We start from the raw sequence: 26,670 nt of genomic DNA on the forward strand, positions 1-26,670 counted from the left end.
GCAGGACGTGATAACTACTACTCTATGGAACTCTTAAAAATGTTTTCTCTCTCTCCCTCCTCCTCCTTCTCTCTCTCTCTCTCTCCTCTCTCACTCTCCTCTCTCTCTCTCTTCTCTCTCTCTCTCTCTCTCCTCCTCTCTCTCTCTCTCTCTCTCTCTCTCTCTCCTCTCTCTCTCTCTCTCTCTCTCTCTCTCTCTCTCTCTCTCTCTCTCTCTCTCTCTCTCTCTCTCTCTCTCTCTCTCTCTCTCGTTCCTTTTCTCTCATCTAGCAGAGTGGCGCAGCGGAAGCGTGCTGGGCCATAACCCAGAGGTCGATGGATCTCTTAAAATTGTTTCCTGAACAGCTTTTCTGTCCGCAAGAAAGCACATCAGATTCATTTGTGTGTGCTCAAAATCATGCTTAAATTGAGCTTATGTTTTCTGTTTAATAAAATATATTTCAAAAAGTAAACTTGAACAAACAAGAATCTTACTCTATTTGGTAAAGAAAAAATTGTATGAAAGGATTCTAAAACCATAACCAATATTTCTGGATTCAAGAATTCTGTTGCCGTCACAATATCTTGTTTGAAAACGTACATTTATGCATATAAGACCAGACAACTACCTAGTTCCACTGTGTTTTGAACAACGGACCTTCTGCGTGTAAAGCAGACGTGATAACTACTACTCTATGGAACTCTTAAAAATGTTTTCTCTCTCTCTCTCTCTCTCTCTCTCTCTCTCTCTCCTCTCTCTCTCTCTCTCTCTCTCTCTCTCTCTCTCTCTCTCTCTCTCTCTCTCTCTCTCTCTCTCTCTCTCTCTCTCTCTCTCTCTCTCTCTCTCCTCTCTCTCTCTCGTTCCTTTTCTCTCATCTAGCAGAGTGGCGCAGAGAGAGACTGATATTTGTGTCTAAATATAGATAATGCCACTCTTTAGGAAACTGTGTAAAGCTGGAACCAGGCAAGATGATAACCACCTACCCCTATGATGCAAAGTATCACTAACAAGAGAATATAAATGCCCTTATGGAGTATGCCACAAGGAAAAGAATTGGCCAAACATTTGTGGAAGACTGTATGGATTACCGCGCTCCTCTTCCCTTTACAAGGGTAACTGCTGCTGGTAAAACCAAAACAAATCCTGCTCTCCTACCAATTTGGGCTCAAATATACTAGTGTCAGGTTTACATTTACAAGGTATATCTCTTTGACAAAGGAGTCATCAGGTTGCATCTTTTGACCAAAACATGATTCAAGCCTGCCCACCTCATCAAGGTCTTGAGCAAGAACCTAAACGGAACATATGTCATTTCTTAATGTCCTGTGGACTAAACTTTGTGAGATACGTGAAAATGCCCTGAAGACTGGCATACAAATGAAAAATGTAGGAGGAGCCCCTGGAATAAGTATGCATTGTAAAATAATTCAATAATAATTGTTATTGCGCAGTCAGGCTTTCAGGTCAAACCAATGAAACATATACCTAATGATGAAATTAGTGTCATGTATAAGGATATGTTAGAGTACTGAGTGTTATCACAGGATTGCAGTTATTAACTGTTAACGCATCTTTCTATCTATAAATTGACATATCTATCGCATGTGAGGCAATCTTATTTGGGAAATAATTGTACGCTCTCAATGACCACACTCGACCTATTGTCCCCAGATGTTTCCAATCCCATCTTGGTTTGCAGATAATCCTGTGCTCTTCACTAGGATTCATCTATCACCAAATATTTCTATTTCCACCACAAACAAAAGCAGTATTAATATAGTTCTTGTTCTGGCATCACGTTTCTCAAGCAACTTCACTTAATAGATACCAACACTGATGCATAGAAAAAGAAGTCTTTTGTTTAGTGCATGAAACGACAATTAGTCATCAGACATTCTATTTTAAAATCTCATTAAATGTCTTGAAGGAGATAAGTGGGTATAATATAATCAGGGATGTGAATGTTTTCAGGGTTTTCCCGGCTACTTGATTCCATGGGCGGAACTAGTCAAGAAAAGAGCTGTCGGGTCTAAAACAGACGTCCCTGGGTGGGCTTGAACCACCAACCTTTCGGTTAACAGCCGAACGCGCTAACCAATTGTGCCACAGAGACCTTGGGTGTTATGTCGAAAGTGGTTATAATAATGTTCATAATGCACAAACCATGTTGATGATATATTTCCCTACCAAACCTACATGAATGAGTCCATACTATCTGCATGACGAGTGTGTATATCTGATATGATCTCGTTGGTGTTAAGAGGGGGTTACCCACCCGGGTGCTGAAGATTTACATATATAAAAGCAAGTACATGCCATGTCCCTGAGCTACTGAAGTTGCTCATTTGATCTGTATGGATTTTATTTTTTGAAGTCTAAATGTGTGACTTTCACATTTGACATGAATATCACTGCGAGAAAACATTTCTTTTTCATATGAGATCATGTTTTCGAGCAACTTCCAGTAGGTTTGAAATAGCAATATTCAATCATAATTGTTATTTCACAGTCAGGTCACTGGTAAGAGAGGAGAGATCATGTATTTGGTCCCAAATACACCTCTGGCTGAAGCGTTTGCATGCAGATACACTGCAAGTGGTTGTTTGTGGAACTGCAAGAGAGTCTTTCTAGTTCACAGTTGAATTACCATATTAACTCCCACAATCCATAGCACTGAACCAGCTCCTGCATTTGGCTAGCCACAATTGTAATGAGGGCTTCTTGTGGGCTGGTGGTTTCACTAAGCCAGTAGAAAGTTAACCTTTGCGCAGTGGCAGTATCATAGCCCAAGAGGTTAATCCGAGGCGTGATTATTGCTAGTTGAAAACTTTTCCCAATACCCCGCTGTGATGACTTGCAATATAGTCAGCATTAGCAATTTTTGACAGTCTCACGAGAGACTGATATTTGTGTCTAAATATAGATAATGCCATTCTTTAGGAAACTGTGTAAAGCTGGAACCAGGCAAGATGATAACCACCTACCCCTATGATGCAAAGTATCACTAACAAGAGAATAAAATGCCCCTATGGAGTATGCCACAAGGAAAAGAATTGGCCAAACATTTGTGGAAGACTGTATGGATTACCGCGCTCCTCTTCCCTTTACAAGGGTAACTGCTGCTGGTAAAACCAAAACAAATCCTGCTCTCCTACCAATTTGGGCTCAAATATACTAGTATCAGGTTTACATTTACAAGGTATGTCTCTTTGACAAAGGAGTCATCAGGTTGCATCTTTTGACCAAAACATGATTCAAGCCTGCCCACCTCATCAAGGTCTTGAGCAAGAACCTAAACGGAACATATGTCATTTCTTAATGTCCTGTGGACTAAACTTTGTGAGATACGTGAAAATGCCCTGAAGACTGGCATACAAATGAAAAATGTAGGAGGAGCCCCTGGAATAAGTATGCATTGTAAAATAATTCAATAATAATTGTTATTGCGCAGTCAGGCTTTCAGGTCAAACCAATGAAACATATACCTAATGATGAAATTAGTGTCATGTATAAGGATATGTTAGAGTACTGAGTGTTATCACAGGATTGCAGTTATTAACTGTTAACGCATCTTTCTATCTATAAATTGACATATCTATCGCATGTGAGGCAATCTTAGGTGGGAAATAATTGTACGCTCTCAATGACCACACTCGACCTATTGTCCCCAGATATTTCCAATCCCATCTTGGTTTGCAGATAATCCTGTGCTCTTCACTAGGATTCATCTATTACCAAATATTTCTATTTCCACCACAACAAAAGCAGTATTAATATAGTTCTTGTTCTGGCATCACGTTTCTCAAGCAACTTCACTTAATAGATACCAACACTGATGCATAGAAAAAGAAGTCTTTTGTTTAGTGCATGAAACGACAATTAGTCATCAGACATTCTATTTTAAAATCTCATTAAATGTCTTGAAGGAGATAAGTGGGTATAATATAATCAGGGATGTGAATGTTTTCGGGGTTTTCCCGGCTACTTGATTCCATGGGCGGGACTAGTCAAGAAAAGAGCTGTCGGGTGGAAAACAGACGTCCCTGGGTGGGCTTGAACCACCAACCTTTCGGTTAACAGCCGAACGCGCTAAACAATTGCGCCACAGAGACCTTGGGTGTTATGTCGAAAGTGGTTATAATAATGTTCATAATGCACAAACCATGTATTTGATATATTTCCCTACCAAACCTACCATGAATGAGTCCATACTATCTGCATGACGAGTGTGTATATCTGATATGATCTCGTTGGTGTTAAGAGGGGGTTACCCACCCGGGTGCTGAAGATTTACATATATAAAAGCAAGTACATGCCATGTCCCTGAGCTACTGAAGTTGCTCATTTGATCTGTATGGATTTTATTTTTTGAAGTCTAAATGTGTGACTTTCACATTTGACATGAATATCACTGCGAGAAAACATTTCTTTTTCATATGAGATCATGTTTTCGAGCAACTTCCAGTAGGTTTGAAATAGCAATATTCAATCATAATTGTTATTTCACAGTCAGGTCACTGGTAAGAGAGGAGAGATCATGTATTTGGTCCCAAATACACCTCTGGTTGAAGCGTTTGCATGCAGATACACTGCAAGTGGTTGTTTGTGGAACTGCAAGAGAGTCTTTCTAGTTCACAGTTGAATTACCATATTAACTCCCACAATCCATAGCACTGAACCAGCTCCTGCATTAGGCTAGCCACCATTGTAATGAGGGCTTCTTGTGGGCTGGTGGTTTCACTAAGCCAGTAGAAAGTTAACTTTGCGCAGTGGCAGTATCATAGCCCATGAGGTTAATCCGAGGCGTGATTATTGCTAGTTGAAAACTTTTCCCAATACCCCGCTGTGATGACTTGCAATATAGTCAGCATTAGCAATTTTTGTATGTCTCACGAGAGACTGATATTTGTGTCTAAATATAGATAATGCCATTCTTTAGGAAACTGTGTAAAGCTGGAACCAGGCAAGATGATAACCACCTACCCCTATGATGCAAAGTATCACTAACAAGAGAATAAAATGCCCTTATGGAGTATGCCACAAGGAAAAGAATTGGCCAAACATTTGTGGAAGACTGTATGGATTACCGCGCTCCTCTTCCCTTTACAAGGGTAACTGCTGCTGGTAAAACCAAAACAAATCCTGCTCTCCTACCAATTTGGGCTCAAATATACTAGTGTCAGGTTTACATTTACAAGGTATGTCTCTTTGACAAAGGAGTCATCAGGTTGCATCTTTTGACCAAAACATGATTCAAGCCTGCCCACCTCATCAAGGTCTTGAGCAAGAACCTAAACGGAACATATGTCATTTCTTAATGTCCTGTGGACTAAACTTTGTGAGATACGTGAAAATGCCCTGAAGACTGGCATACAAATGAAAAATGTAGGAGGAGCCCCTGGAATAAGTATGCATTGTAAAATAATTCAATAATAATTGTTATTGCGCAGTCAGGCTTTCAGGTCAAACCAATGAAACATATACCTAATGATGAAATTAGTGTCATGTATAAGGATATGTTAGAGTACTGAGTGTTATCACAGGATTGCAGTTATTAACTGTTAACGCATCTTTCTATCTATAAATTGACATATCTATCGCATGTGAGGCAATCTTAGGTGGGAAATAATTGTACGCTCTCAATGACCACACTCGACCTATTGTCCCCAGATGTTTCCAATCCCATCTTGGTTTGCAGATAATCCTGTGCTCTTCACTAGGATTCATCTATCACCAAATATTTCTATTTCCACCACAACAAAAGCAGTATTAATATAGTTCTTGTTCTGGCATCACGTTTCTCAAGCAACTTCACTTAATAGATACCAACACTGATGCATAGAAAAAGAAGTCTTTTGTTTAGTGCATGAAACGACAATTAGTCATCAGACATTCTATTTTAAAATCTCATTAAATGTCTTGAAGGAGATAAGTGGGTATAATATAATCAGGGATGTGAATGTTTTCGGGGTTTTCCCGCCTACTTGATTCCATGGGCGGAACTAGTCAAGAAAAGAGCTGTCGGGTCTAAAACAGACGTCCCTGGGTGGGCTTGAACCACCAACCTTTCGGTTAACAGCCGAACGCGCTAACCAATTGCGCCACAGAGACCTTGGGTGTTATGTCGAAAGTGGTTATAATAATGTTCATAATGCACAAACCATGTTGATGATATATTTCCCTACCAAACCTACCATGAATGAGTCCATACTATCTGCATGACGAGTGTGTATATCTGATATGATCTCGTTGGTGTTAAGAGGGGGTTACCCACCCGGGTGCTGAAGATTTACATATATAAAAGCAAGTACATGCCATGTCCCTGAGCTACTGAAGTTGCTCATTTGATCTGTATGGATTTTATTTTTTGAAGTCTAAATGTGTGACTTTCACATTTGACATGAATATCACTGCGAGAAAACATTTCTTTTTCATATGAGATCATGTTTTCGAGCAACTTCCAGTAGGTTTGAAATAGCAATATTCAATCATAATTGTTATTTCACAGTCAGGTCACTGGTAAGAGAGGAGAGATCATGTATTTGGTCCCAAATACACCTCTGGTTGAAGCGTTTGCATGCAGATACACTGCAAGTGGTTGTTTGTGGAACTGCAAGAGAGTCTTTCTAGTTCACAGTTGAATTACCATATTAACTCCCACAATCCATAGCACTGAACCAGCTCCTGCATTAGGCTAGCCACCATTGTAATGAGGGCTTCTTGTGGGCTGGTGGTTTCACTAAGCCAGTAGAAAGTTAACTTTGCGCAGTGGCAGTATCATAGCCCATGAGGTTAATCCGAGGCGTGATTATTGCTAGTTGAAAACTTTTCCCAATACCCCGCTGTGATGACTTGCAATATAGTCAGCATTACCAATTTTTGACAGTCTCACGAGAGACTGATATTTGTGTCTAAATATAGATAATGCCATTCTTTAGGAAACTGTGTAAAGCTGGAACCAGGCAAGATGATAACCACCTACCCCTATGATGCAAAGTATCACTAACAAGAGAATAAAATGCCCTTATGGAGTATGCCACAAGGAAAAGAATTGGCCAAACATTTGTGGAAGACTGTATGGATTACCGCGCTCCTCTTCCCTTTACAAGGGTAACTGCTGCTGGTAAAACCAAAACAAATCCTGCTCTCCTACCAATTTGGGCTCAAATATACTTGTGTCAGGTTTACATTTACAAGGTATGTCTCTTTGACAAAGGAGTCATCAGGTTGCATCTTTTGACCAAAACATGATTCAAGCCTGCCCACCTCATCAAGGTCTTGAGCAAGAACCTAAACGGAACATATGTCATTTCTTAATGTCCTGTGGACTAAACTTTGTGAGATACGTGAAAATGCCCTGAAGACTGGCATACAAATGAAAAATGTAGGAGGAGCCCCTGGAATAAGTATGCATTGTAAAATAATTCAATAATAATTGTTATTGCGCAGTCAGGCTTTCAGGTCAAACCAATGAAACATATACCTAATGATGAAATTAGTGTCATGTATAAGGATATGTTAGAGTACTGAGTGTTATCACAGGATTGCAGTTATTAACTGTTAACGCATCTTTCTATCTATAAATTGACATATCTATCGCATGTGAGGCAATCTTAGGTGGGAAATAATTGTACGCTCTCAATGACCACACTCGACCTATTGTCCCCAGATGTTTCCAATCCCATCTTGCTGTGCAGATAATCCTGTGCTCTTCACTAGGATTCATCTATCACCAAATATTTCTATTTCCACCACAACAAAAGCAGTATTAATATAGTTCTTGTTCTGGCATCACGTTTCTCAAGCAACTTCACTTAATAGATACCAACACTGATGCATAGAAAAAGAAGTCTTTTGTTTAGTGCATGAAACGACAATTAGTCATCAGACATTCTATTTTAAAATCTCATTAAATGTCTTGAAGGAGATAAGTGGGTATAATATAATCAGGGATGTGAATGTTTTCGGGGTTTTCCCGGCTACTTGATTCCATGGGCGGAACTAGTCAAGAAAAGAGCTGTCGGGTCTAAAACAGACGTCCCTGGGTGGGCTTGAACCACCAACCTTTCGGTTAACAGCCAAACGCGCTAACCAATTGCGCCACAGAGACCTTGGGTGTTATGTCGAAAGTGGTTATAATAATGTTCATAATGCACAAACCATGTTGATGATATATTTCCCTACCAAACCTACCATGAATGAGTCCATACTATCTGCATGACGAGTGTGTATATCTGATATGATCTCGTTGGTGTTAAGAGGGGGTTACCCACCCGGGTGCTGAAGATTTACATATATATAAAAGCAAGTACATGCCATGTCCCTGAGCTACTGAAGTTGCTCATTTGATCTGTATGGATTTTATTTTTTGAAGTCTAAATGTGTGACTTTCACATTTGACATGAATATCACTGCGAGAAAACATTTCTTTTTCATATGAGATCATGTTTTCGAGCAACTTCCAGTAGGTTTGAAATAGCAATATTCAATCATAATTGTTATTTCACAGTCAGGTCACTGGTAAGAGAGGAGAGATCATGTATTTGGTCCCAAATACACCTCTGGTTGAAGCGTTTGCATTCAGATACACTGCAAGTGGTTGTTTGTGGAACTGCAAGAGAGTCTTTCTAGTTCACAGTTGAATTACCATATTAACTCCCACAATCCATAGCACTGAACCAGCTCCTGCATTAGGCTAGCCACCATTGTAATGAGGGCTTCTTGTGGGCTGGTGGTTTCACTAAGCCAGTAGAAAGTTAACTTTGCGCAGTGGCAGTATCATAGCCCATGAGGTTAATCTGAGGCGTGATTATTGCTAGTTGAAAACTTTTCCCAATACCCCGCTGTGATGACTTGCAATATAGTCAGCATTACCAATTTTTGACAGTCTCACGAGAGACTGATATTTGTGTCTAAATATAGATAATGCCATTCTTTAGGAAACTGTGTAAAGCTGGAACCAGGCAAGATGATAACCACCTACCCCTATGATGCAAAGTATCACTAACAAGAGAATAAAATGCCCTTATGGAGTATGCCACAAGGAAAAGAATTGGCCAAACATTTGTGGAAGACTGTATGGATTACCGCGCTCCTCTTCCCTTTACAAGGGTAACTGCTGCTGGTAAAACCAAAACAAATCCTGCTCTCCTACCAATTTGGGCTCAAATATACTTGTGTCAGGTTTACATTTACAAGGTATGTCTCTTTGACAAAGGAGTCATCAGGTTGCATCTTTTGACCAAAACATGATTCAAGCCTGCCCACCTCATCAAGGTCTTGAGCAAGAACCTAAACGGAACATATGTCATTTCTTAATGTCCTGTGGACTAAACTTTGTGAGATACGTGAAAATGCCCTGAAGACTGGCATACAAATGAAAAATGTAGGAGGAGCCCCTGGAATAAGTATGCATTGTAAAATAATTCAATAATAATTGTTATTGCGCAGTCAGGCTTTCAGGTCAAACCAATGAAACATATACCTAATGATGAAATTAGTGTCATGTATAAGGATATGTTAGAGTACTGAGTGTTATCACAGGATTGCAGTTATTAACTGTTAACGCATCTTTCTATCTATAAATTGACATATCTATCGCATGTGAGGCAATCTTAGGTGGGAAATAATTGTACGCTCTCAATGACCACACTCGACCTATTGTCCCCAGATGTTTCCAATCCCATCTTGCTGTGCAGATAATCCTGTGCTCTTCACTAGGATTCATCTATCACCAAATATTTCTATTTCCACCACAACAAAAGCAGTATTAATATAGTTCTTGTTCTGGCATCACGTTTCTCAAGCAACTTCACTTAATAGATACCAACACTGATGCATAGAAAAAGAAGTCTTTTGTTTAGTGCATGAAACGACAATTAGTCATCAGACATTCTATTTTAAAATCTCATTAAATGTCTTGAAGGAGATAAGTGGGTATAATATAATCAGGGATGTGAATGTTTTCGGGGTTTTCCCGGCTACTTGATTCCATGGGCGGAACTAGTCAAGAAAAGAGCTGTCGGGTCTAAAACAGACGTCCCTGGGTGGGCTTGAACCACCAACCTTTCGGTTAACAGCCAAACGCGCTAACCAATTGCGCCACAGAGACCTTGGGTGTTATGTCGAAAGTGGTTATAATAATGTTCATAATGCACAAACCATGTTGATGATATATTTCCCTACCAAACCTACCATGAATGAGTCCATACTATCTGCATGACGAGTGTGTATATCTGATATGATCTCGTTGGTGTTAAGAGGGGGTTACCCACCCGGGTGCTGAAGATTTACATATATATAAAAGCAAGTACATGCCATGTCCCTGAGCTACTGAAGTTGCTCATTTGATCTGTATGGATTTTATTTTTTGAAGTCTAAATGTGTGACTTTCACATTTGACATGAATATCACTGCGAGAAAACATTTCTTTTTCATATGAGATCATGTTTTCGAGCAACTTCCAGTAGGTTTGAAATAGCAATATTCAATCATAATTGTTATTTCACAGTCAGGTCACTGGTAAGAGAGGAGAGATCATGTATTTGGTCCCAAATACACCTCTGGTTGAAGCGTTTGCATTCAGATACACTGCAAGTGGTTGTTTGTGGAACTGCAAGAGAGTCTTTCTAGTTCACAGTTGAATTACCATATTAACTCCCACAATCCATAGCACTGAACCAGCTCCTGCATTAGGCTAGCCACCATTGTAATGAGGGCTTCTTGTGGGCTGGTGGTTTCACTAAGCCAGTAGAAAGTTAACTTTGCGCAGTGGCAGTATCATAGCCCATGAGGTTAATCTGAGGCGTGATTATTGCTAGTTGAAAACTTTTCCCAATACCCCGCTGTGATGACTTGCAATATAGTCAGCATTACCAATTTTTGACAGTCTCACGAGAGACTGATATTTGTGTCTAAATATAGATAATGCCATTCTTTAGGAAACTGTGTAAAGCTGGAACCAGGCAAGATGATAACCACCTACCCCTATGATGCAAAGTATCACTAACAAGAGAATAAAATGCCCTTATGGAGTATGCCACAAGGAAAAGAATTGGCCAAACATTTGTGGAAGACTGTATGGATTACCGCGCTCCTCTTCCCTTTACAAGGGTAACTGCTGCTGGTAAAACCAAAACAAATCCTGCTCTCCTACCAATTTGGGCTCAAATATACTTGTGCCAGGTTTACATTTACAAGGTATGTCTCTTTGACAAAGGAGTCATCAGGTTGCATCTTTTGACCAAAACATGATTCAAGCCTGCCCACCTCATCAAGGTCTTGAGCAAGAACCTAAACGGAACATATGTCATTTCTTAATGTCCTGTGGACTAAACTTTGTGAGATACGTGAAAATGCCCTGAAGACTGGCATACAAATGAAAAATGTAGGAGGAGCCCCTGGAATAAGTATGCATTGTAAAATAATTCAATAATAATTGTTATTGCGCAGTCAGGCTTTCAGGTCAAACCAATGAAACATATACCTAATGATGAAATTAGTGTCATGTATAAGGATATGTTAGAGTACTGAGTGTTATCACAGGATTGCAGTTATTAACTGTTAACGCATCTTTCTATCTATAAATTGACATATCTATCGCATGTGAGGCAATCTTAGGTGGGAAATAATTGTACGCTCTCAATGACCACACTCGACCTATTGTCCCCAGATGTTTCCAATCCCATCTTGCTGTGCAGATAATCCTGTGCTCTTCACTAGGATTCATCTATCACCAAATATTTCTATTTCCACCACAACAAAAGCAGTATTAATATAGTTCTTGTTCTGGCATCACGTTTCTCAAGCAACTTCACTTAATAGATACCAACACTGATGCATAGAAAAAGAAGTCTTTTGTTTAGTGCATGAAACGACAATTAGTCATCAGACATTCTATTTTAAAATCTCATTAAATGTCTTGAAGGAGATAAGTGGGTATAATATAATCAGGGATGTGAATGTTTTCGGGGTTTTCCCGGCTACTTGATTCCATGGGCGGAACTAGTCAAGAAAAGAGCTGTCGGGTCTAAAACAGACGTCCCTGGGTGGGCTTGAACCACCAACCTTTCGGTTAACAGCCAAACGCGCTAACCAATTGCGCCACAGAGACCTTGGGTGTTATGTCGAAAGTGGTTATAATAATGTTCATAATGCACAAACCATGTTGATGATATATTTCCCTACCAAACCTACCATGAATGAGTCCATACTATCTGCATGACGAGTGTGTATATCTGATATGATCTCGTTGGTGTTAAGAGGGGGTTACCCACCCGGGTGCTGAAGATTTACATATATATAAAAGCAAGTACATGCCATGTCCCTGAGCTACTGAAGTTGCTCATTTGATCTGTATGGATTTTATTTTTTGAAGTCTAAATGTGTGACTTTCACATTTGACATGAATATCACTGCGAGAAAACATTTCTTTTTCATATGAGATCATGTTTTCGAGCAACTTCCAGTAGGTTTGAAATAGCAATATTCAATCATAATTGTTATTTCACAGTCAGGTCACTGGTAAGAGAGGAGAGATCATGTATTTGGTCCCAAATACACCTCTGGTTGAAGCGTTTGCATGCAGATACACTGCAAGTGGTTGTTTGTGGAACTGCAAGAGAGTCTTTCTAGTTCACAGTTGAATTACCATATTAACTCCCACAATCCATAGCACTGAACCAGCTCCTGCATTAGGCTAGCCACCATTGTAATGAGGGCTTCTTGTGGGCTGGTGGTTTCACTAAGCCAGTAGAAAGTTAACTTTGCGCAGTGGCAGTATCATAGCCCATGAGGTTAATCCGAGGCGTGATTATTGCTAGTTGAAAACTTTTCCCAATACCCCGCTGTGATGACTTGCAATATAGTCAGCATTAGCAATTTTTGTATGTCTCACGAGAGACTGATATTTGTGTCTAAATATAGATAATGCCATTCTTTAGGAAACTGTGTAAAGCTGGAACCAGGCAAGATGATAACCACCTACCCCTATGATGCAAAGTATCACTAACAAGAGAATAAAATGCCCTTATGGAGTATGCCACAAGGAAAAGAATTGGCCAAACATTTGTGGAAGACTGTATGGATTACCGCGCTCCTCTTCCCTTTACAAGGGTAACTGCTGCTGGTAAAACCAAAACAAATCCTGCTCTCCTACCAATTTGGGCTCAAATATACTAGTATCAGGTTTACATTTACAAGGTATGTCTCTTTGACAAAGGAGTCATCAGGTTGCATCTTTTGACCAAAACATGATTCAAGCCTGCCCACCTCATCAAGGTCTTGAGCAAGAACCTAAACGGAACATATGTCATTTCTTAATGTCCTGTGGACTAAACTTTGTGAGATACGTGAAAATGCCCTGAAGACTGGCATACAAATGAAAAATGTAGGAGGAGCCCCTGGAATAAGTATGCATTGTAAAATAATTCAATAATAATTGTTATTGCGCAGTCAGGCTTTCAGGTCAAACCAATGAAACATATACCTAATGATGAAATTAGTGTCATGTATAAGGATATGTTAGAGTACTGAGTGTTATCACAGGATTGCAGTTATTAACTGTTAACGCATCTTTCTATCTATAAATTGACATATCTATCGCATGTGAGGCAATCTTAGGTGGGAAATAATTGTACGCTCTCAATGACCACACTCGACCTATTGTCCCCAGATGTTTCCAATCCCATCTTGGTTTGCAGATAATCCTGTGCTCTTCACTAGGATTCATCTATCACCAAATATTTCTATTTCCACCACAACAAACGCAGTATTAATATAGTTCTTGTTCTGGCATCACGTTTCTCAAGCAACTTCACTTAATAGATACCAACACTGATGCATAGAAAAAGAAGTCTTTTGTTTAGTGCATGAAACGACAATTAGTCATCAGACATTCTATTTTAAAATCTCATTAAATGTCTTGAAGGAGATAAGTGGGTATAATATAATCAGGGATGTGAATGTTTTCGGGGTTTTCCCGGCTACTTGATTCCATGGGCGGAACTAGTCAAGAAAAGAGCTGTCGGGTCTAAAACAGACGTCCCTGGGTGGGCTTGAACCACCAACCTTTCGGTTAACAGCCGAACGCGCTAACCAATTGCGCCACAGAGACCTTGGGTGTTATGTCGAAAGTGGTTATAATAATGTTCATAATGCACAAACCATGTTGATGATATATTTCCCTACCAAACCTACCATGAATGAGTCCATACTATCTGCATGACGAGTGTGTATATCTGATATGATCTCGTTGGTGTTAAGAGGGGGTTACCCACCCGGGTGCTGAAGATTTACATATATATAAAAGCAAGTACATGCCATGTCCCTGAGCTACTGAAGTTGCTCATTTGATCTGTATGGATTTTATTTTTTGAAGTCTAAATGTGTGACTTTCACATTTGACATGAATATCACTGCGAGAAAACATTTCTTTTTCATATGAGATCATGTTTTCGAGCAACTTCCAGTAGGTTTGAAATAGCAATATTCAATCATAATTGTTATTTCACAGTCAGGTCACTGGTAAGAGAGGAGAGATCATGTATTTGGTCCCAAATACACCTCTGGTTGAAGCGTTTGCATGCAGATACACTGCAAGTGGTTGTTTGTGGAACTGCAAGAGAGTCTTTCTAGTTCACAGTTGAATTACCATATTAACTCCCACAATCCATAGCACTGAACCAGCTCCTGCATTAGGCTAGCCACCATTGTAATGAGGGCTTCTTGTGGGCTGGTGGTTTCACTAAGCCAGTAGAAAGTTAACTTTGCGCAGTGGCAGTATCATAGCCCATGAGGTTAATCTGAGGCGTGATTATTGCTAGTTGAAAACTTTTCCCAATACCCCGCTGTGATGACTTGCAATATAGTCAGCATTAGCAATTTTTGTATGTCTCACGAGAGACTGATATTTGTGTCTAAATATAGATAATGCCATTCTTTAGGAAACTGTGTAAAGCTGGAACCAGGCAAGATGATAACCACCTACCCCTATGATGCAAAGTATCACTAACAAGAGAATAAAATGCCCTTATGGAGTATGCCACAAGGAAAAGAATTGGCCAAACATTTGTGGAAGACTGTATGGATTACCGCGCTCCTCTTCCCTTTACAAGGGTAACTGCTGCTGGTAAAACCAAAACAAATCCTGCTCTCCTACCAATTTGGGCTCAAATATACTAGTATCAGGTTTACATTTACAAGGTATGTCTCTTTGACAAAGGAGTCATCAGGTTGCATCTTTTGACCAAAACATGATTCAAGCCTGCCCACCTCATCAAGGTCTTGAGCAAGAACCTAAACGGAACATATGTCATTTCTTAATGTCCTGTGGACTAAACTTTGTGAGATACGTGAAAATGCCCTGAAGACTGGCATACAAATGAAAAATGTAGGAGGAGCCCCTGGAATAAGTATGCATTGTAAAATAATTCAATAATAATTGTTATTGCGCAGTCAGGCTTTCAGGTCAAACCAATGAAACATATACCTAATGATGAAATTAGTGTCATGTATAAGGATATGTTAGAGTACTGAGTGTTATCACAGGATTGCAGTTATTAACTGTTAACGCATCTTTCTATCTATAAATTGACATATCTATCGCATGTGAGGCAATCTTATTTGGGAAATAATTGTACGCTCTCAATGACCACACTCGACCTATTGTCCCCAGATATTTCCAATCCCATCTTGGTTTGCAGATAATCCTGTGCTCTTCACTAGGATTCATCTATCACCAAATATTTCTATTTCCACCACAACAAAAGCAGTATTAATATAGTTCTTGTTCTGGCATCACGTTTCTCAAGCAACTTCACTTAATAGATACCAACACTGATGCATAGAAAAAGAAGTCTTTTGTTTAGTGCATGAAACGACAATTAGTCATCAGACATTCTATTTTAAAATCTCATTAAATGTCTTGAAGGAGATAAGTGGGTATAATATAATCAGGGATGTGAATGTTTTCGGGGTTTTCCCGGCTACTTGATTCCATGGGCGGAACTAGTCAAGAAAAGAGCTGTCGGGTCTAAAACAGACGTCCCTGGGTGGGCTTGAACCACCAACCTTTCGGTTAACAGCCGAACGCGCTAACCAATTGCGCCACAGAGACCTTGGGTGTTATGTCGAAAGTGGTTATAATAATGTTCATAATGCACAAACCATGTTGATGATATTTTTCCCTACCAAACCTACCATGAATGAGTCCATACTATCTGCATGACGAGTGTGTATATCTGATATGATCTCGTTGGTGTTAAGAGGGGGTTACCCACCCGGGTGCTGAAGATTTACATATATAAAAGCAAGTACATGCCATGTCCCTGAGCTACTGAAGTTGCTCATTTGATCTGTATGGATTTTATTTTTTGAAGTCTAAATGTGTGACTTTCACATTTGACATGAATATCACTGCGAGAAAACATTTCTTTTTCATATGAGATCATGTTTTCGAGCAACTTCCAGTAGGTTTGAAATAGCAATATTCAATCATAATTGTTATTTCACAGTCAGGTCACTGGTAAGAGAGGAGAGATCATGTATTTGGTCCCAAATACACCTCTGGCTGAAGCGTTTGCATGCAGATACACTGCAAGTGGTTGTTTGTGGAACTGCAAGAGAGTCTTTCTAGTTCACAGTTGAATTACCATATTAACTCCCACAATCCATAGCACTGAACCAGCTCCTGCATTTGGCTAGCCACAATTGTAATGAGGGCTTCTTGTGGGCTGGTGGTTTCACTAAGCCAGTAGAAAGTTAACCTTTGCGCAGTGGCAGTATCATAGCCCAAGAGGTTAATCCGAGGCGTGATTATTGCTAGTTGAAAACTTTTCCCAATACCCCGCTGTGATGACTTGCAATATAGTCAGCATTAGCAATTTTTGACAGTCTCACGAGAGATTGATATTTGTGTCTAAATATAGATAATGCCATTCTTTAGGAAACTGTGTAAAGCTGGAACCAGGCAAGATGATAACCACCTACCCCTATGATGCAAAGTATCACTAACAAGAGAATAAAATGCCCCTATGGAGTATGCCACAAGGAAAAGAATTGGCCAAACATTTGTGGAAGACTGTATGGATTACCGCGCTCCTCTTCCCTTTACAAGGGTAACTGCTGCTGGTAAAACCAAAACAAATCCTGCTCTCCTACCAATTTGGGCTCAAATATACTAGTATCAGGTTTACATTTACAAGGTATGTCTCTTTGACAAAGGAGTCATCAGGTTGCATCTTTTGACCAAAACATGATTCAAGCCTGCCCACCTCATCAAGGTCTTGAGCAAGAACCTAAACGGAACATATGTCATTTCTTAATGTCCTGTGGACTAAACTTTGTGAGATACGTGAAAATGCCCTGAAGACTGGCATACAAATGAAAAATGTAGGAGGAGCCCCTGGAATAAGTATGCATTGTAAAATAATTCAATAATAATTGTTATTGCGCAGTCAGGCTTTCAGGTCAAACCAATGAAACATATACCTAATGATGAAATTAGTGTCATGTATAAGGATATGTTAGAGTACTGAGTGTTATCACAGGATTGCAGTTATTAACTGTTAACGCATCTTTCTATCTATAAATTGACATATCTATCGCATGTGAGGCAATCTTAGGTGGGAAATAATTGTACGCTCTCAATGACCACACTCGACCTATTGTCCCCAGATATTTCCAATCCCATCTTGGTTTGCAGATAATCCTGTGCTCTTCACTAGGATTCATCTATCACCAAATATTTCTATTTCCACCACAACAAAAGCAGTATTAATATAGTTCTTGTTCTGGCATCACGTTTCTCAAGCAACTTCACTTAATAGATACCAACACTGATGCATAGAAAAAGAAGTCTTTTGTTTAGTGCATGAAACGACAATTAGTCATCAGACATTCTATTTTAAAATCTCATTAAATGTCTTGAAGGAGATAAGTGGGTATAATATAATCAGGGATGTGAATGTTTTCGGGGTTTTCCCGGCTACTTGATTCCATGGGCGGAACTAGTCAAGAAAAGAGCTGTCGGGTGGAAAACAGACGTCCCTGGGTGGGCTTGAACCACCAACCTTTCGGTTAACAGCCGAACGCGCTAAACAATTGCGCCACAGAGACCTTGGGTGTTATGTCGAAAGTGGTTATAATAATGTTCATAATGCACATACCATGTTGATGATATATTTCCCTACCAAACCTACCATGAATGAGTCCATACTATCTGCATGACGAGTGTGTATATCTGATATGATCTCGTTGGTGTTAAGAGGGGGTTACCCACCCGGGTGCTGAAGATTTACATATATAAAAGCAAGTACATGCCATGTCCCTGAGCTACTGAAGTTGCTCATTTGATCTGTATGGATTTTATTTTTTGAAGTCTAAATGTGTGACTTTCACATTTGACATGAATATCACTGCGAGAAAACATTTCTTTTTCATATGAGATCATGTTTTCGAGCAACTTCCAGTAGGTTTGAAATAGCAATATTCAATCATAATTGTTATTTCACAGTCAGGTCACTGGTAAGAGAGGAGAGATCATGTATTTGGTCCCAAATACACCTCTGGTTGAAGCGTTTGCATTCAGATACACTGCAAGTGGTTGTTTGTGGAACTGCAAGAGAGTCTTTCTAGTTCACAGTTGAATTACCATATTAACTCCCACAATCCATAGCACTGAACCAGCTCCTGCATTAGGCTAGCCACCATTGTAATGAGGGCTTCTTGTGGGCTGGTGGTTTCACTAAGCCAGTAGAAAGTTAACTTTGCGCAGTGGCAGTATCATAGCCCATGAGGTTAATCCGAGGCGTGATTATTGCTAGTTGAAAACTTTTCCCAATACCCCGCTGTGATGAATTGCAATATAGTCAGCATTAGCAATTTTTGACAGTCTCACGAGAGACTGATATTTGTGTCTAAATATAGATAATGCCATTCTTTAGGAAACTGTGTAAAGCTGGAACCAGGCAAGATGATAACCACCTACCCCTATGATGCAAAGTATCACTAACAAGAGAATAAAATGCCCTTATGGAGTATGCCACAAGGAAAAGAATTGGCCAAACATTTGTGGAAGACTGTATGGATTACCGCGCTCCTCTTCCCTTTACAAGGGTAACTGCTGCTGGTAAAACCAAAACAAATCCTGCTCTCCTACCAATTTGGGCTCAAATATACTAGTGTCAGGTTTACATTTACAAGGTATGTCTCTTTGACAAAGGAGTCATCAGGTTGCATCTTTTGACCAAAACATGATTCAAGCCTGCCCACCTCATCAAGGTCTTGAGCAAGAACCTAAACGGAACATATGTCATTTCTTAATGTCCTGTGGACTAAACTTTGTGAGATACGTGAAAATGCCCTGAAGACTGGCATACAAATGAAAAATGTAGGAGGAGCCCCTGGAATAAGTATGCATTGTAAAATAATTCAATAATAATTGTTATTGCGCAGTCAGGCTTTCAGGTCAAACCAATGAAACATATACCTAATGATGAAATTAGTGTCATGTATAAGGATATGTTAGAGTACTGAGTGTTATCACAGGATTGCAGTTATTAACTGTTAACGCATCTTTCTATCTATAAATTGACATATCTATCGCATGTGAGGCAATCTTAGGTGGGAAATAATTGTACGCTCTCAATGACCACACTCGACCTATTGTCCCCAGATGTTTCCAATCCCATCTTGGTTTGCAGATAATCCTGTGCTCTTCACTAGGATTCATCTATCACCAAATATTTCTATTTCCACCACAACAAAAGCAGTATTAATATAGTTCTTGTTCTGGCATCACGTTTCTCAAGCAACTTCACTTAATAGATACCAACACTGATGCATAGAAAAAGAAGTCTTTTGTTTAGTGCATGAAACGACAATTAGTCATCAGACATTCTATTTTAAAATCTCATTAAATGTCTTGAAGGAGATAAGTGGGTATAATATAATCAGGGATGTGAATGTTTTCGGGGTTTTCCCGGCTACTTGATTCCATGGGCGGAACTAGTCAAGAAAAGAGCTGTCGGGTGGAAAACAGACGTCCCTGGGTGGGCTTGAACCACCAACCTTTCGGTTAACAGTTGAACGCGCTAACCAATTGCGCCACAGAGACCTTGGGTGTTATGTCGAAAGTGGTTATAATAATGTTCATAATGCACAAACCATGTTGATGATATATTTCCCTACCAAACCTACCATGAATGAGTCCATACTATCTGCATGACGAGTGTGTATATCTGATATGATCTCGTTGGTGTTAAGAGGGGGTTACCCACCCGGGTGCTGAAGATTTACATATATAAAAGCAAGTACATGCCATGTCCCTGAGCTACAGAAGTTGCTCATTTGATCTGTATGGATTTTATTTTTTGAAGTCTAAATGTGTGACTTTCACATTTGACATGAATATCACTGCGAGAAAACATTTCTTTTTCATATGAGATCATGTTTTCGAGCAACTTCCAGTAGGTTTGAAATAGCAATATTCAATCATAATTGTTATTTCACAGTCAGGTCACTGGTAAGAGAGGAGAGATCATGTATTTGGTCCCAAATACACCTCTGGTTGAAGCGTTTGCATGCAGATACACTGCAAGTGGTTGTTTGTGGAACTGCAAGAGAGTCTTTCTAGTTCACAGTTGAATTACCATATTAACTCCCACAATCCATAGCACTGAACCAGCTCCTGCATTAGGCTAGCCACCATTGTAATGAGGGCTTCTTGTGGGCTGGTGGTTTCACTAAGCCAGTAGAAAGTTAACTTTGCGCAGTGGCAGTATCATAGCCCATGAGGTTAATCCGAGGCGTGATTATTGCTAGTTGAAAACTTTTCCCAATACCCCGCTGTGATGACTTGCAATATAGTCAGCATTAGCAATTTTTGTATGTCTCACGAGAGACTGATATTTGTGTCTAAATATAGATAATGCCATTCTTTAGGAAACTGTGTAAAGCTGGAACCAGGCAAGATGATAACCACCTACCCCTATGATGCAAAGTATCACTAACAAGAGAATAAAATGCCCTTATGGAGTATGCCACAAGGAAAAGAATTGGCCAAACATTTGTGGAAGACTGTATGGATTACCGCGCTCCTCTTCCCTTTACAAGGGTAACTGCTGCTGGTAAAACCAAAACAAATCCTGCTCTCCTACCAATTTGGGCTCAAATATACTAGTGTCAGGTTTACATTTACAAGGTATGTCTCTTTGACAAAGGAGTCATCAGGTTGCATCTTTTGACCAAAACATGATTCAAGCCTGCCCACCTCATCAAGGTCTTGAGCAAGAACCTAAACGGAACATATGTCATTTCTTAATGTCCTGTGGACTAAACTTTGTGAGATACGTGAAAATGCCCTGAAGACTGGCATACAAATGAAAAATGTAGGAGGAGCCCCTGGAATAAGTATGCATTGTAAAATATTTCAATAATAATTGTTATTGCGCAGTCAGGCTTTCAGGTCAAACCAATGAAACATATACCTAATGATGAAATTAGTGTCATGTATAAGGATATGTTAGAGTACTGAGTGTTATCACAGGATTGCAGTTATTAACTGTTAACGCATCTTTCTATCTATAAATTGACATATCTATCGCATGTGAGGCAATCTTAGGTGGGAAATAATTGTACGCTCTCAATGACCACACTCGACCTATTGTCCCCAGATGTTTCCAATCCCATCTTGGTTTGCAGATAATCCTGTGCTCTTCACTAGGATTCATCTATCACCAAATATTTCTATTTCCACCACAACAAAAGCAGTATTAATATAGTTCTTGTTCTGGCATCACGTTTCTCAAGCAACTTCACTTAATAGATACCAACACTGATGCATAGAAAAAGAAGTCTTTTGTTTAGTGCATGAAACGACAATTAGTCATCAGACATTCTATTTTAAAATCTCATTAAATGTCTTGAAGGAGATAAGTGGGTATAATATAATCAGGGATGTGAATGTTTTCGGGGTTTTCCCGGCTACTTGATTCCATGGGCGGAACTAGTCAAGAAAAGAGCTGTCGGGTGGAAAACAGACGTCCCTGGGTGGGCTTGAACCACCAACCTTTCGGTTAACAGCCGAACGCGCTAACCAATTGCGCCACAGAGACCTTGGGTGTTATGTCGAAAGTGGTTATAATAATGTTCATAATGCACAAACCATGTATTTGATATATTTCCCTACCAAACCTACCATGAATGAGTCCATACTATCTGCATGACGAGTGTGTATATCTGATATGATCTCGTTGGTGTTAAGAGGGGGTTACCCACCCGGGTGCTGAAGATTTACATATATAAAAGCAAGTACATGCCATGTCCCTGAGCTACTGAAGTTGCTCATTTGATCTGTATGGATTTTATTTTTTGAAGTCTAAATGTGTGACTTTCACATTTGACATGAATATCACTGCGAGAAAACATTTCTTTTTCATATGAGATCATGTTTTCGAGCAACTTCCAGTAGGTTTGAAATAGCAATATTCAATCATAATTGTTATTTCACAGTCAGGTCACTGGTAAGAGAGGAGAGATCATGTATTTGGTCCCAAATACACCTCTGGTTGAAGCGTTTGCATGCAGATACACTGCAAGTGGTTGTTTGTGGAACTGCAAGAGAGTCTTTCTAGTTCACAGTTGAATTACCATATTAACTCCCACAATCCATAGCACTGAACCAGCTCCTGCATTAGGCTAGCCACCATTGTAATGAGGGCTTCTTGTGGGCTGGTGGTTTCACTAAGCCAGTAGAAAGTTAACTTTGCGCAGTGGCAGTATCATAGCCCATGAGGTTAATCCGAGGCGTGATTATTGCTAGTTGAAAACTTTTCCCAATACCCCGCTGTGATGACTTGCAATATAGTCAGCATTAGCAATTTTTGACAGTCTCACGAGAGACTGATATTTGTGTCTAAATATAGATAATGCCATTCTTTAGGAAACTGTGTAAAGCTGGAACCAGGCAAGATGATAACCACCTACCCCTATGATGCAAAGTATCACTAACAAGAGAATAAAATGCCCTTATGGAGTATGCCACAAGGAAAAGAATTGGCCAAAAATTTGTGGAAGATTGTATGGATTACCGCGCTCCTCTTCCCTTTATAAGGGTAACTGCTGCTGGTAAAACCAAAACAAATCCTGCTCTCCTACCAATTTGGGCTCAAATATACTAGTGTCAGGTTTACATTTACAAGGTATGTCTCTTTGACAAAGGAGTCATCAGGTTGCATCTTTTGACCAAAACATGATTCAAGCCTGCCCACCTCATCAAGGTCTTGAGCAAGAACCTAAACGGAACATATGTCATTTCTTAATGTCCTGTGGACTAAACTTTGTGAGATACGTGAAAATGCCCTGAAGACTGGCATACAAATGAAAAATGTAGGAGGAGCCCCTGGAATAAGTATGCATTGTAAAATAATTCAATAATAATTGTTATTGCGCAGTCAGGCTTTCAGGTCAAACCAATGAAACATATACCTAATGATGAAATTAGTGTCATGTATAAGGATATGTTAGAGTACTGAGTGTTATCACAGGATTGCAGTTATTAACTGTTAACGCATCTTTCTATCTATAAATTGACATATCTATCGCATGTGAGGCAATCTTAGGTGGGAAATAATTGTACGCTCTCAATGACCACACTCGACCTATTGTCCCCAGATGTTTCCAATCCCATCTTGGTTTGCAGATAATCCTGTGCTCTTCACTAGGATTCATCTATCACCAAATATTTCTATTTCCACCACAACAAAAGCAGTATTAATATAGTTCTTGTTCTGGCATCACGTTTCTCAAGCAACTTCACTTAATAGATACCAACACTGATGCATAGAAAAAGAAGTCTTTTGTTTAGTGCATGAAACGACAATTAGTCATCAGACATTCTATTTTAAAATCTCATTAAATGTCTTGAAGGAGATAAGTGGGTATAATATAATCAGGGATGTGAATGTTTTCGGGGTTTTCCCGGCTACTTGATTCCATGGGCGGAACTAGTCAAGAAAAGAGCTGTCGGGTCTAAAACAGACGTCCCTGGGTGGGCTTGAACCACCAACCTTTCGGTTAACAGCCAAACGCGCTAACCAATTGCGCCACAGAGACCTTGGGTGTTATGTCGAAAGTGGTTATAATAATGTTCATAATGCACAAACCATGTTGATGATATTTTTCCCTACCAAACCTACCATGAATGAGTCCATACTATCTGCATGACGAGTGTGTATATCTGATATGATCTCGTTGGTGTTAAGAGGGGGTTACCCACCCGGGTGCTGAAGATTTACATATATAAAAGCAAGTACATGCCATGTCCCTGAGCTACTGAAGTTGCTCATTTGATCTGTATGGATTTTATTTTTTGAAGTCTAAATGTGTGACTTTCACATTTGACATGAATATCACTGCGAGAAAACATTTCTTTTTCATATGAGATCATGTTTTCGAGCAACTTCCAGTAGGTTTGAAATAGCAATATTCAATCATAATTGTTATTTCACAGTCAGGTCACTGGTAAGAGAGGAGAGATCATGTATTTGGTCCCAAATACACCTCTGGCTGAAGCGTTTGCATGCAGATACACTGCAAGTGGTTGTTTGTGGAACTGCAAGAGAGTCTTTCTAGTTCACAGTTGAATTACCATATTAACTCCCACAATCCATAGCACTGAACCAGCTCCTGCATTTGGCTAGCCACAATTGTAATGAGGGCTTCTTGTGGGCTGGTGGTTTCACTAAGCCAGTAGAAAGTTAACCTTTGCGCAGTGGCAGTATCATAGCCCAAGAGGTTAATCCGAGGCGTGATTATTGCTAGTTGAAAACTTTTCCCAATACCCCGCTGTGATGACTTGCAATATAGTCAGCATTAGCAATTTTTGACAGTCTCACGAGAGATTGATATTTGTGTCTAAATATAGATAATGCCATTCTTTAGGAAACTGTGTAAAGCTGGAACCAGGCAAGATGATAACCACCTACCCCTATGATGCAAAGTATCACTAACAAGAGAATAAAATGCCCCTATGGAGTATGCCACAAGGAAAAGAATTGGCCAAACATTTGTGGAAGACTGTATGGATTACCGCGCTCCTCTTCCCTTTACAAGGGTAACTGCTGCTGGTAAAACCAAAACAAATCCTGCTCTCCTACCAATTTGGGCTCAAATATACTAGTATCAGGTTTACATTTACAAGGTATGTCTCTTTGACAAAGGAGTCATCAGGTTGCATCTTTTGACCAAAACATGATTCAAGCCTGCCCACCTCATCAAGGTCTTGAGCAAGAACCTAAACGGAACATATGTCATTTCTTAATGTCCTGTGGACTAAACTTTGTGAGATACGTGAAAATGCCCTGAAGACTGGCATACAAATGAAAAATGTAGGAGGAGCCCCTGGAATAAGTATGCATTGTAAAATAATTCAATAATAATTGTTATTGCGCAGTCAGGCTTTCAGGTCAAACCAATGAAACATATACCTAATGATGAAATTAGTGTCATGTATAAGGATATGTTAGAGTACTGAGTGTTATCACAGGATTGCAGTTATTAACTGTTAACGCATCTTTCTATCTATAAATTGACATATCTATCGCATGTGAGGCAATCTTAGGTGGGAAATAATTGTACGCTCTCAATGACCACACTCGACCTATTGTCCCCAGATATTTCCAATCCCATCTTGGTTTGCAGATAATCCTGTGCTCTTCACTAGGATTCATCTATCACCAAATATTTCTATTTCCACCACAACAAAAGCAGTATTAATATAGTTCTTGTTCTGGCATCACGTTTCTCAAGCAACTTCACTTAATAGATACCAACACTGATGCATAGAAAAAGAAGTCTTTTGTTTAGTGCATGAAACGACAATTAGTCATCAGACATTCTATTTTAAAATCTCATTAAATGTCTTGAAGGAGATAAGTGGGTATAATATAATCAGGGATGTGAATGTTTTCGGGGTTTTCCCGGCTACTTGATTCCATGGGCGGAACTAGTCAAGAAAAGAGCTGTCGGGTGGAAAACAGACGTCCCTGGGTGGGCTTGAACCACCAACCTTTCGGTTAACAGCCGAACGCGCTAAACAATTGCGCCACAGAGACCTTGGGTGTTATGTCGAAAGTGGTTATAATAATGTTCATAATGCACATACCATGTTGATGATATATTTCCCTACCAAACCTACCATGAATGAGTCCATACTATCTGCATGACGAGTGTGTATATCTGATATGATCTCGTTGGTGTTAAGAGGGGGTTACCCACCCGGGTGCTGAAGATTTACATATATAAAAGCAAGTACATGCCATGTCCCTGAGCTACTGAAGTTGCTCATTTGATCTGTATGGATTTTATTTTTTGAAGTCTAAATGTGTGACTTTCACATTTGACATGAATATCACTGCGAGAAAACATTTCTTTTTCATATGAGATCATGTTTTCGAGCAACTTCCAGTAGGTTTGAAATAGCAATATTCAATCATAATTGTTATTTCACAGTCAGGTCACTGGTAAGAGAGGAGAGATCATGTATTTGGTCCCAAATACACCTCTGGTTGAAGCGTTTGCATTCAGATACACTGCAAGTGGTTGTTTGTGGAACTGCAAGAGAGTCTTTCTAGTTCACAGTTGAATTACCATATTAACTCCCACAATCCATAGCACTGAACCAGCTCCTGCATT

The 26,670-nt window shown here is 39.6% G+C and overlaps 16 non-coding genes across 16 annotated transcripts; 12 read left to right on the forward strand and 4 right to left on the reverse strand.

Annotated features, from left to right (window-relative positions):
• Positions 1-2,738: 2,738 nt before the first annotated feature.
• LOC142469349 (U4 spliceosomal RNA) lies at positions 2,739-2,879 on the forward strand. The gene has a single exon (XR_012789033.1). It is a non-coding gene; the product is annotated as a U4 spliceosomal RNA (small nuclear RNA).
• Positions 2,880-4,737: 1,858 nt separating this feature from the next.
• On the forward strand, positions 4,738-4,878 carry LOC142469340 (U4 spliceosomal RNA). Its single transcript, XR_012789024.1, has one exon. It is a non-coding gene; the product is annotated as a U4 spliceosomal RNA (small nuclear RNA).
• A 1,138-nt stretch (positions 4,879-6,016) lies between these two features.
• Positions 6,017-6,090, reverse strand: TRNAN-GUU (transfer RNA asparagine (anticodon GUU)). The gene has a single exon. It is a non-coding gene; the product is annotated as a tRNA-Asn (tRNA).
• Positions 6,091-6,736: 646 nt separating this feature from the next.
• On the forward strand, positions 6,737-6,877 carry LOC142469352 (U4 spliceosomal RNA). Its single transcript, XR_012789036.1, has one exon. It is a non-coding gene; the product is annotated as a U4 spliceosomal RNA (small nuclear RNA).
• A 1,860-nt stretch (positions 6,878-8,737) lies between these two features.
• Positions 8,738-8,878, forward strand: LOC142469353 (U4 spliceosomal RNA). Its single transcript, XR_012789037.1, has one exon. It is a non-coding gene; the product is annotated as a U4 spliceosomal RNA (small nuclear RNA).
• Positions 8,879-10,738: 1,860 nt separating this feature from the next.
• LOC142469355 (U4 spliceosomal RNA) lies at positions 10,739-10,879 on the forward strand. Its single transcript, XR_012789038.1, has one exon. It is a non-coding gene; the product is annotated as a U4 spliceosomal RNA (small nuclear RNA).
• Positions 10,880-12,739: 1,860 nt separating this feature from the next.
• On the forward strand, positions 12,740-12,880 carry LOC142469341 (U4 spliceosomal RNA). The gene has a single exon (XR_012789025.1). It is a non-coding gene; the product is annotated as a U4 spliceosomal RNA (small nuclear RNA).
• A 1,138-nt stretch (positions 12,881-14,018) lies between these two features.
• On the reverse strand, positions 14,019-14,092 carry TRNAN-GUU (transfer RNA asparagine (anticodon GUU)). The gene has a single exon. It is a non-coding gene; the product is annotated as a tRNA-Asn (tRNA).
• Positions 14,093-14,740: 648 nt separating this feature from the next.
• On the forward strand, positions 14,741-14,881 carry LOC142469346 (U4 spliceosomal RNA). The gene has a single exon (XR_012789029.1). It is a non-coding gene; the product is annotated as a U4 spliceosomal RNA (small nuclear RNA).
• A 1,138-nt stretch (positions 14,882-16,019) lies between these two features.
• TRNAN-GUU (transfer RNA asparagine (anticodon GUU)) lies at positions 16,020-16,093 on the reverse strand. Its single transcript has one exon. It is a non-coding gene; the product is annotated as a tRNA-Asn (tRNA).
• Positions 16,094-16,740: 647 nt separating this feature from the next.
• On the forward strand, positions 16,741-16,881 carry LOC142469350 (U4 spliceosomal RNA). Its single transcript, XR_012789034.1, has one exon. It is a non-coding gene; the product is annotated as a U4 spliceosomal RNA (small nuclear RNA).
• A 1,858-nt stretch (positions 16,882-18,739) lies between these two features.
• On the forward strand, positions 18,740-18,880 carry LOC142469347 (U4 spliceosomal RNA). Its single transcript, XR_012789030.1, has one exon. It is a non-coding gene; the product is annotated as a U4 spliceosomal RNA (small nuclear RNA).
• Positions 18,881-20,738: 1,858 nt separating this feature from the next.
• On the forward strand, positions 20,739-20,879 carry LOC142469342 (U4 spliceosomal RNA). The gene has a single exon (XR_012789026.1). It is a non-coding gene; the product is annotated as a U4 spliceosomal RNA (small nuclear RNA).
• A 1,138-nt stretch (positions 20,880-22,017) lies between these two features.
• Positions 22,018-22,091, reverse strand: TRNAN-GUU (transfer RNA asparagine (anticodon GUU)). Its single transcript has one exon. It is a non-coding gene; the product is annotated as a tRNA-Asn (tRNA).
• A 646-nt stretch (positions 22,092-22,737) lies between these two features.
• On the forward strand, positions 22,738-22,878 carry LOC142469373 (U4 spliceosomal RNA). Its single transcript, XR_012789053.1, has one exon. It is a non-coding gene; the product is annotated as a U4 spliceosomal RNA (small nuclear RNA).
• Positions 22,879-24,737: 1,859 nt separating this feature from the next.
• On the forward strand, positions 24,738-24,878 carry LOC142469351 (U4 spliceosomal RNA). Its single transcript, XR_012789035.1, has one exon. It is a non-coding gene; the product is annotated as a U4 spliceosomal RNA (small nuclear RNA).
• Positions 24,879-26,670: the final 1,792 nt, after the last annotated feature.

The sequence above is a fragment of the Ascaphus truei genome, chromosome 18, assembly GCF_040206685.1.
Source record: "Ascaphus truei isolate aAscTru1 chromosome 18, aAscTru1.hap1, whole genome shotgun sequence".
NCBI lineage: Eukaryota > Metazoa > Chordata > Amphibia > Anura > Ascaphidae > Ascaphus > Ascaphus truei.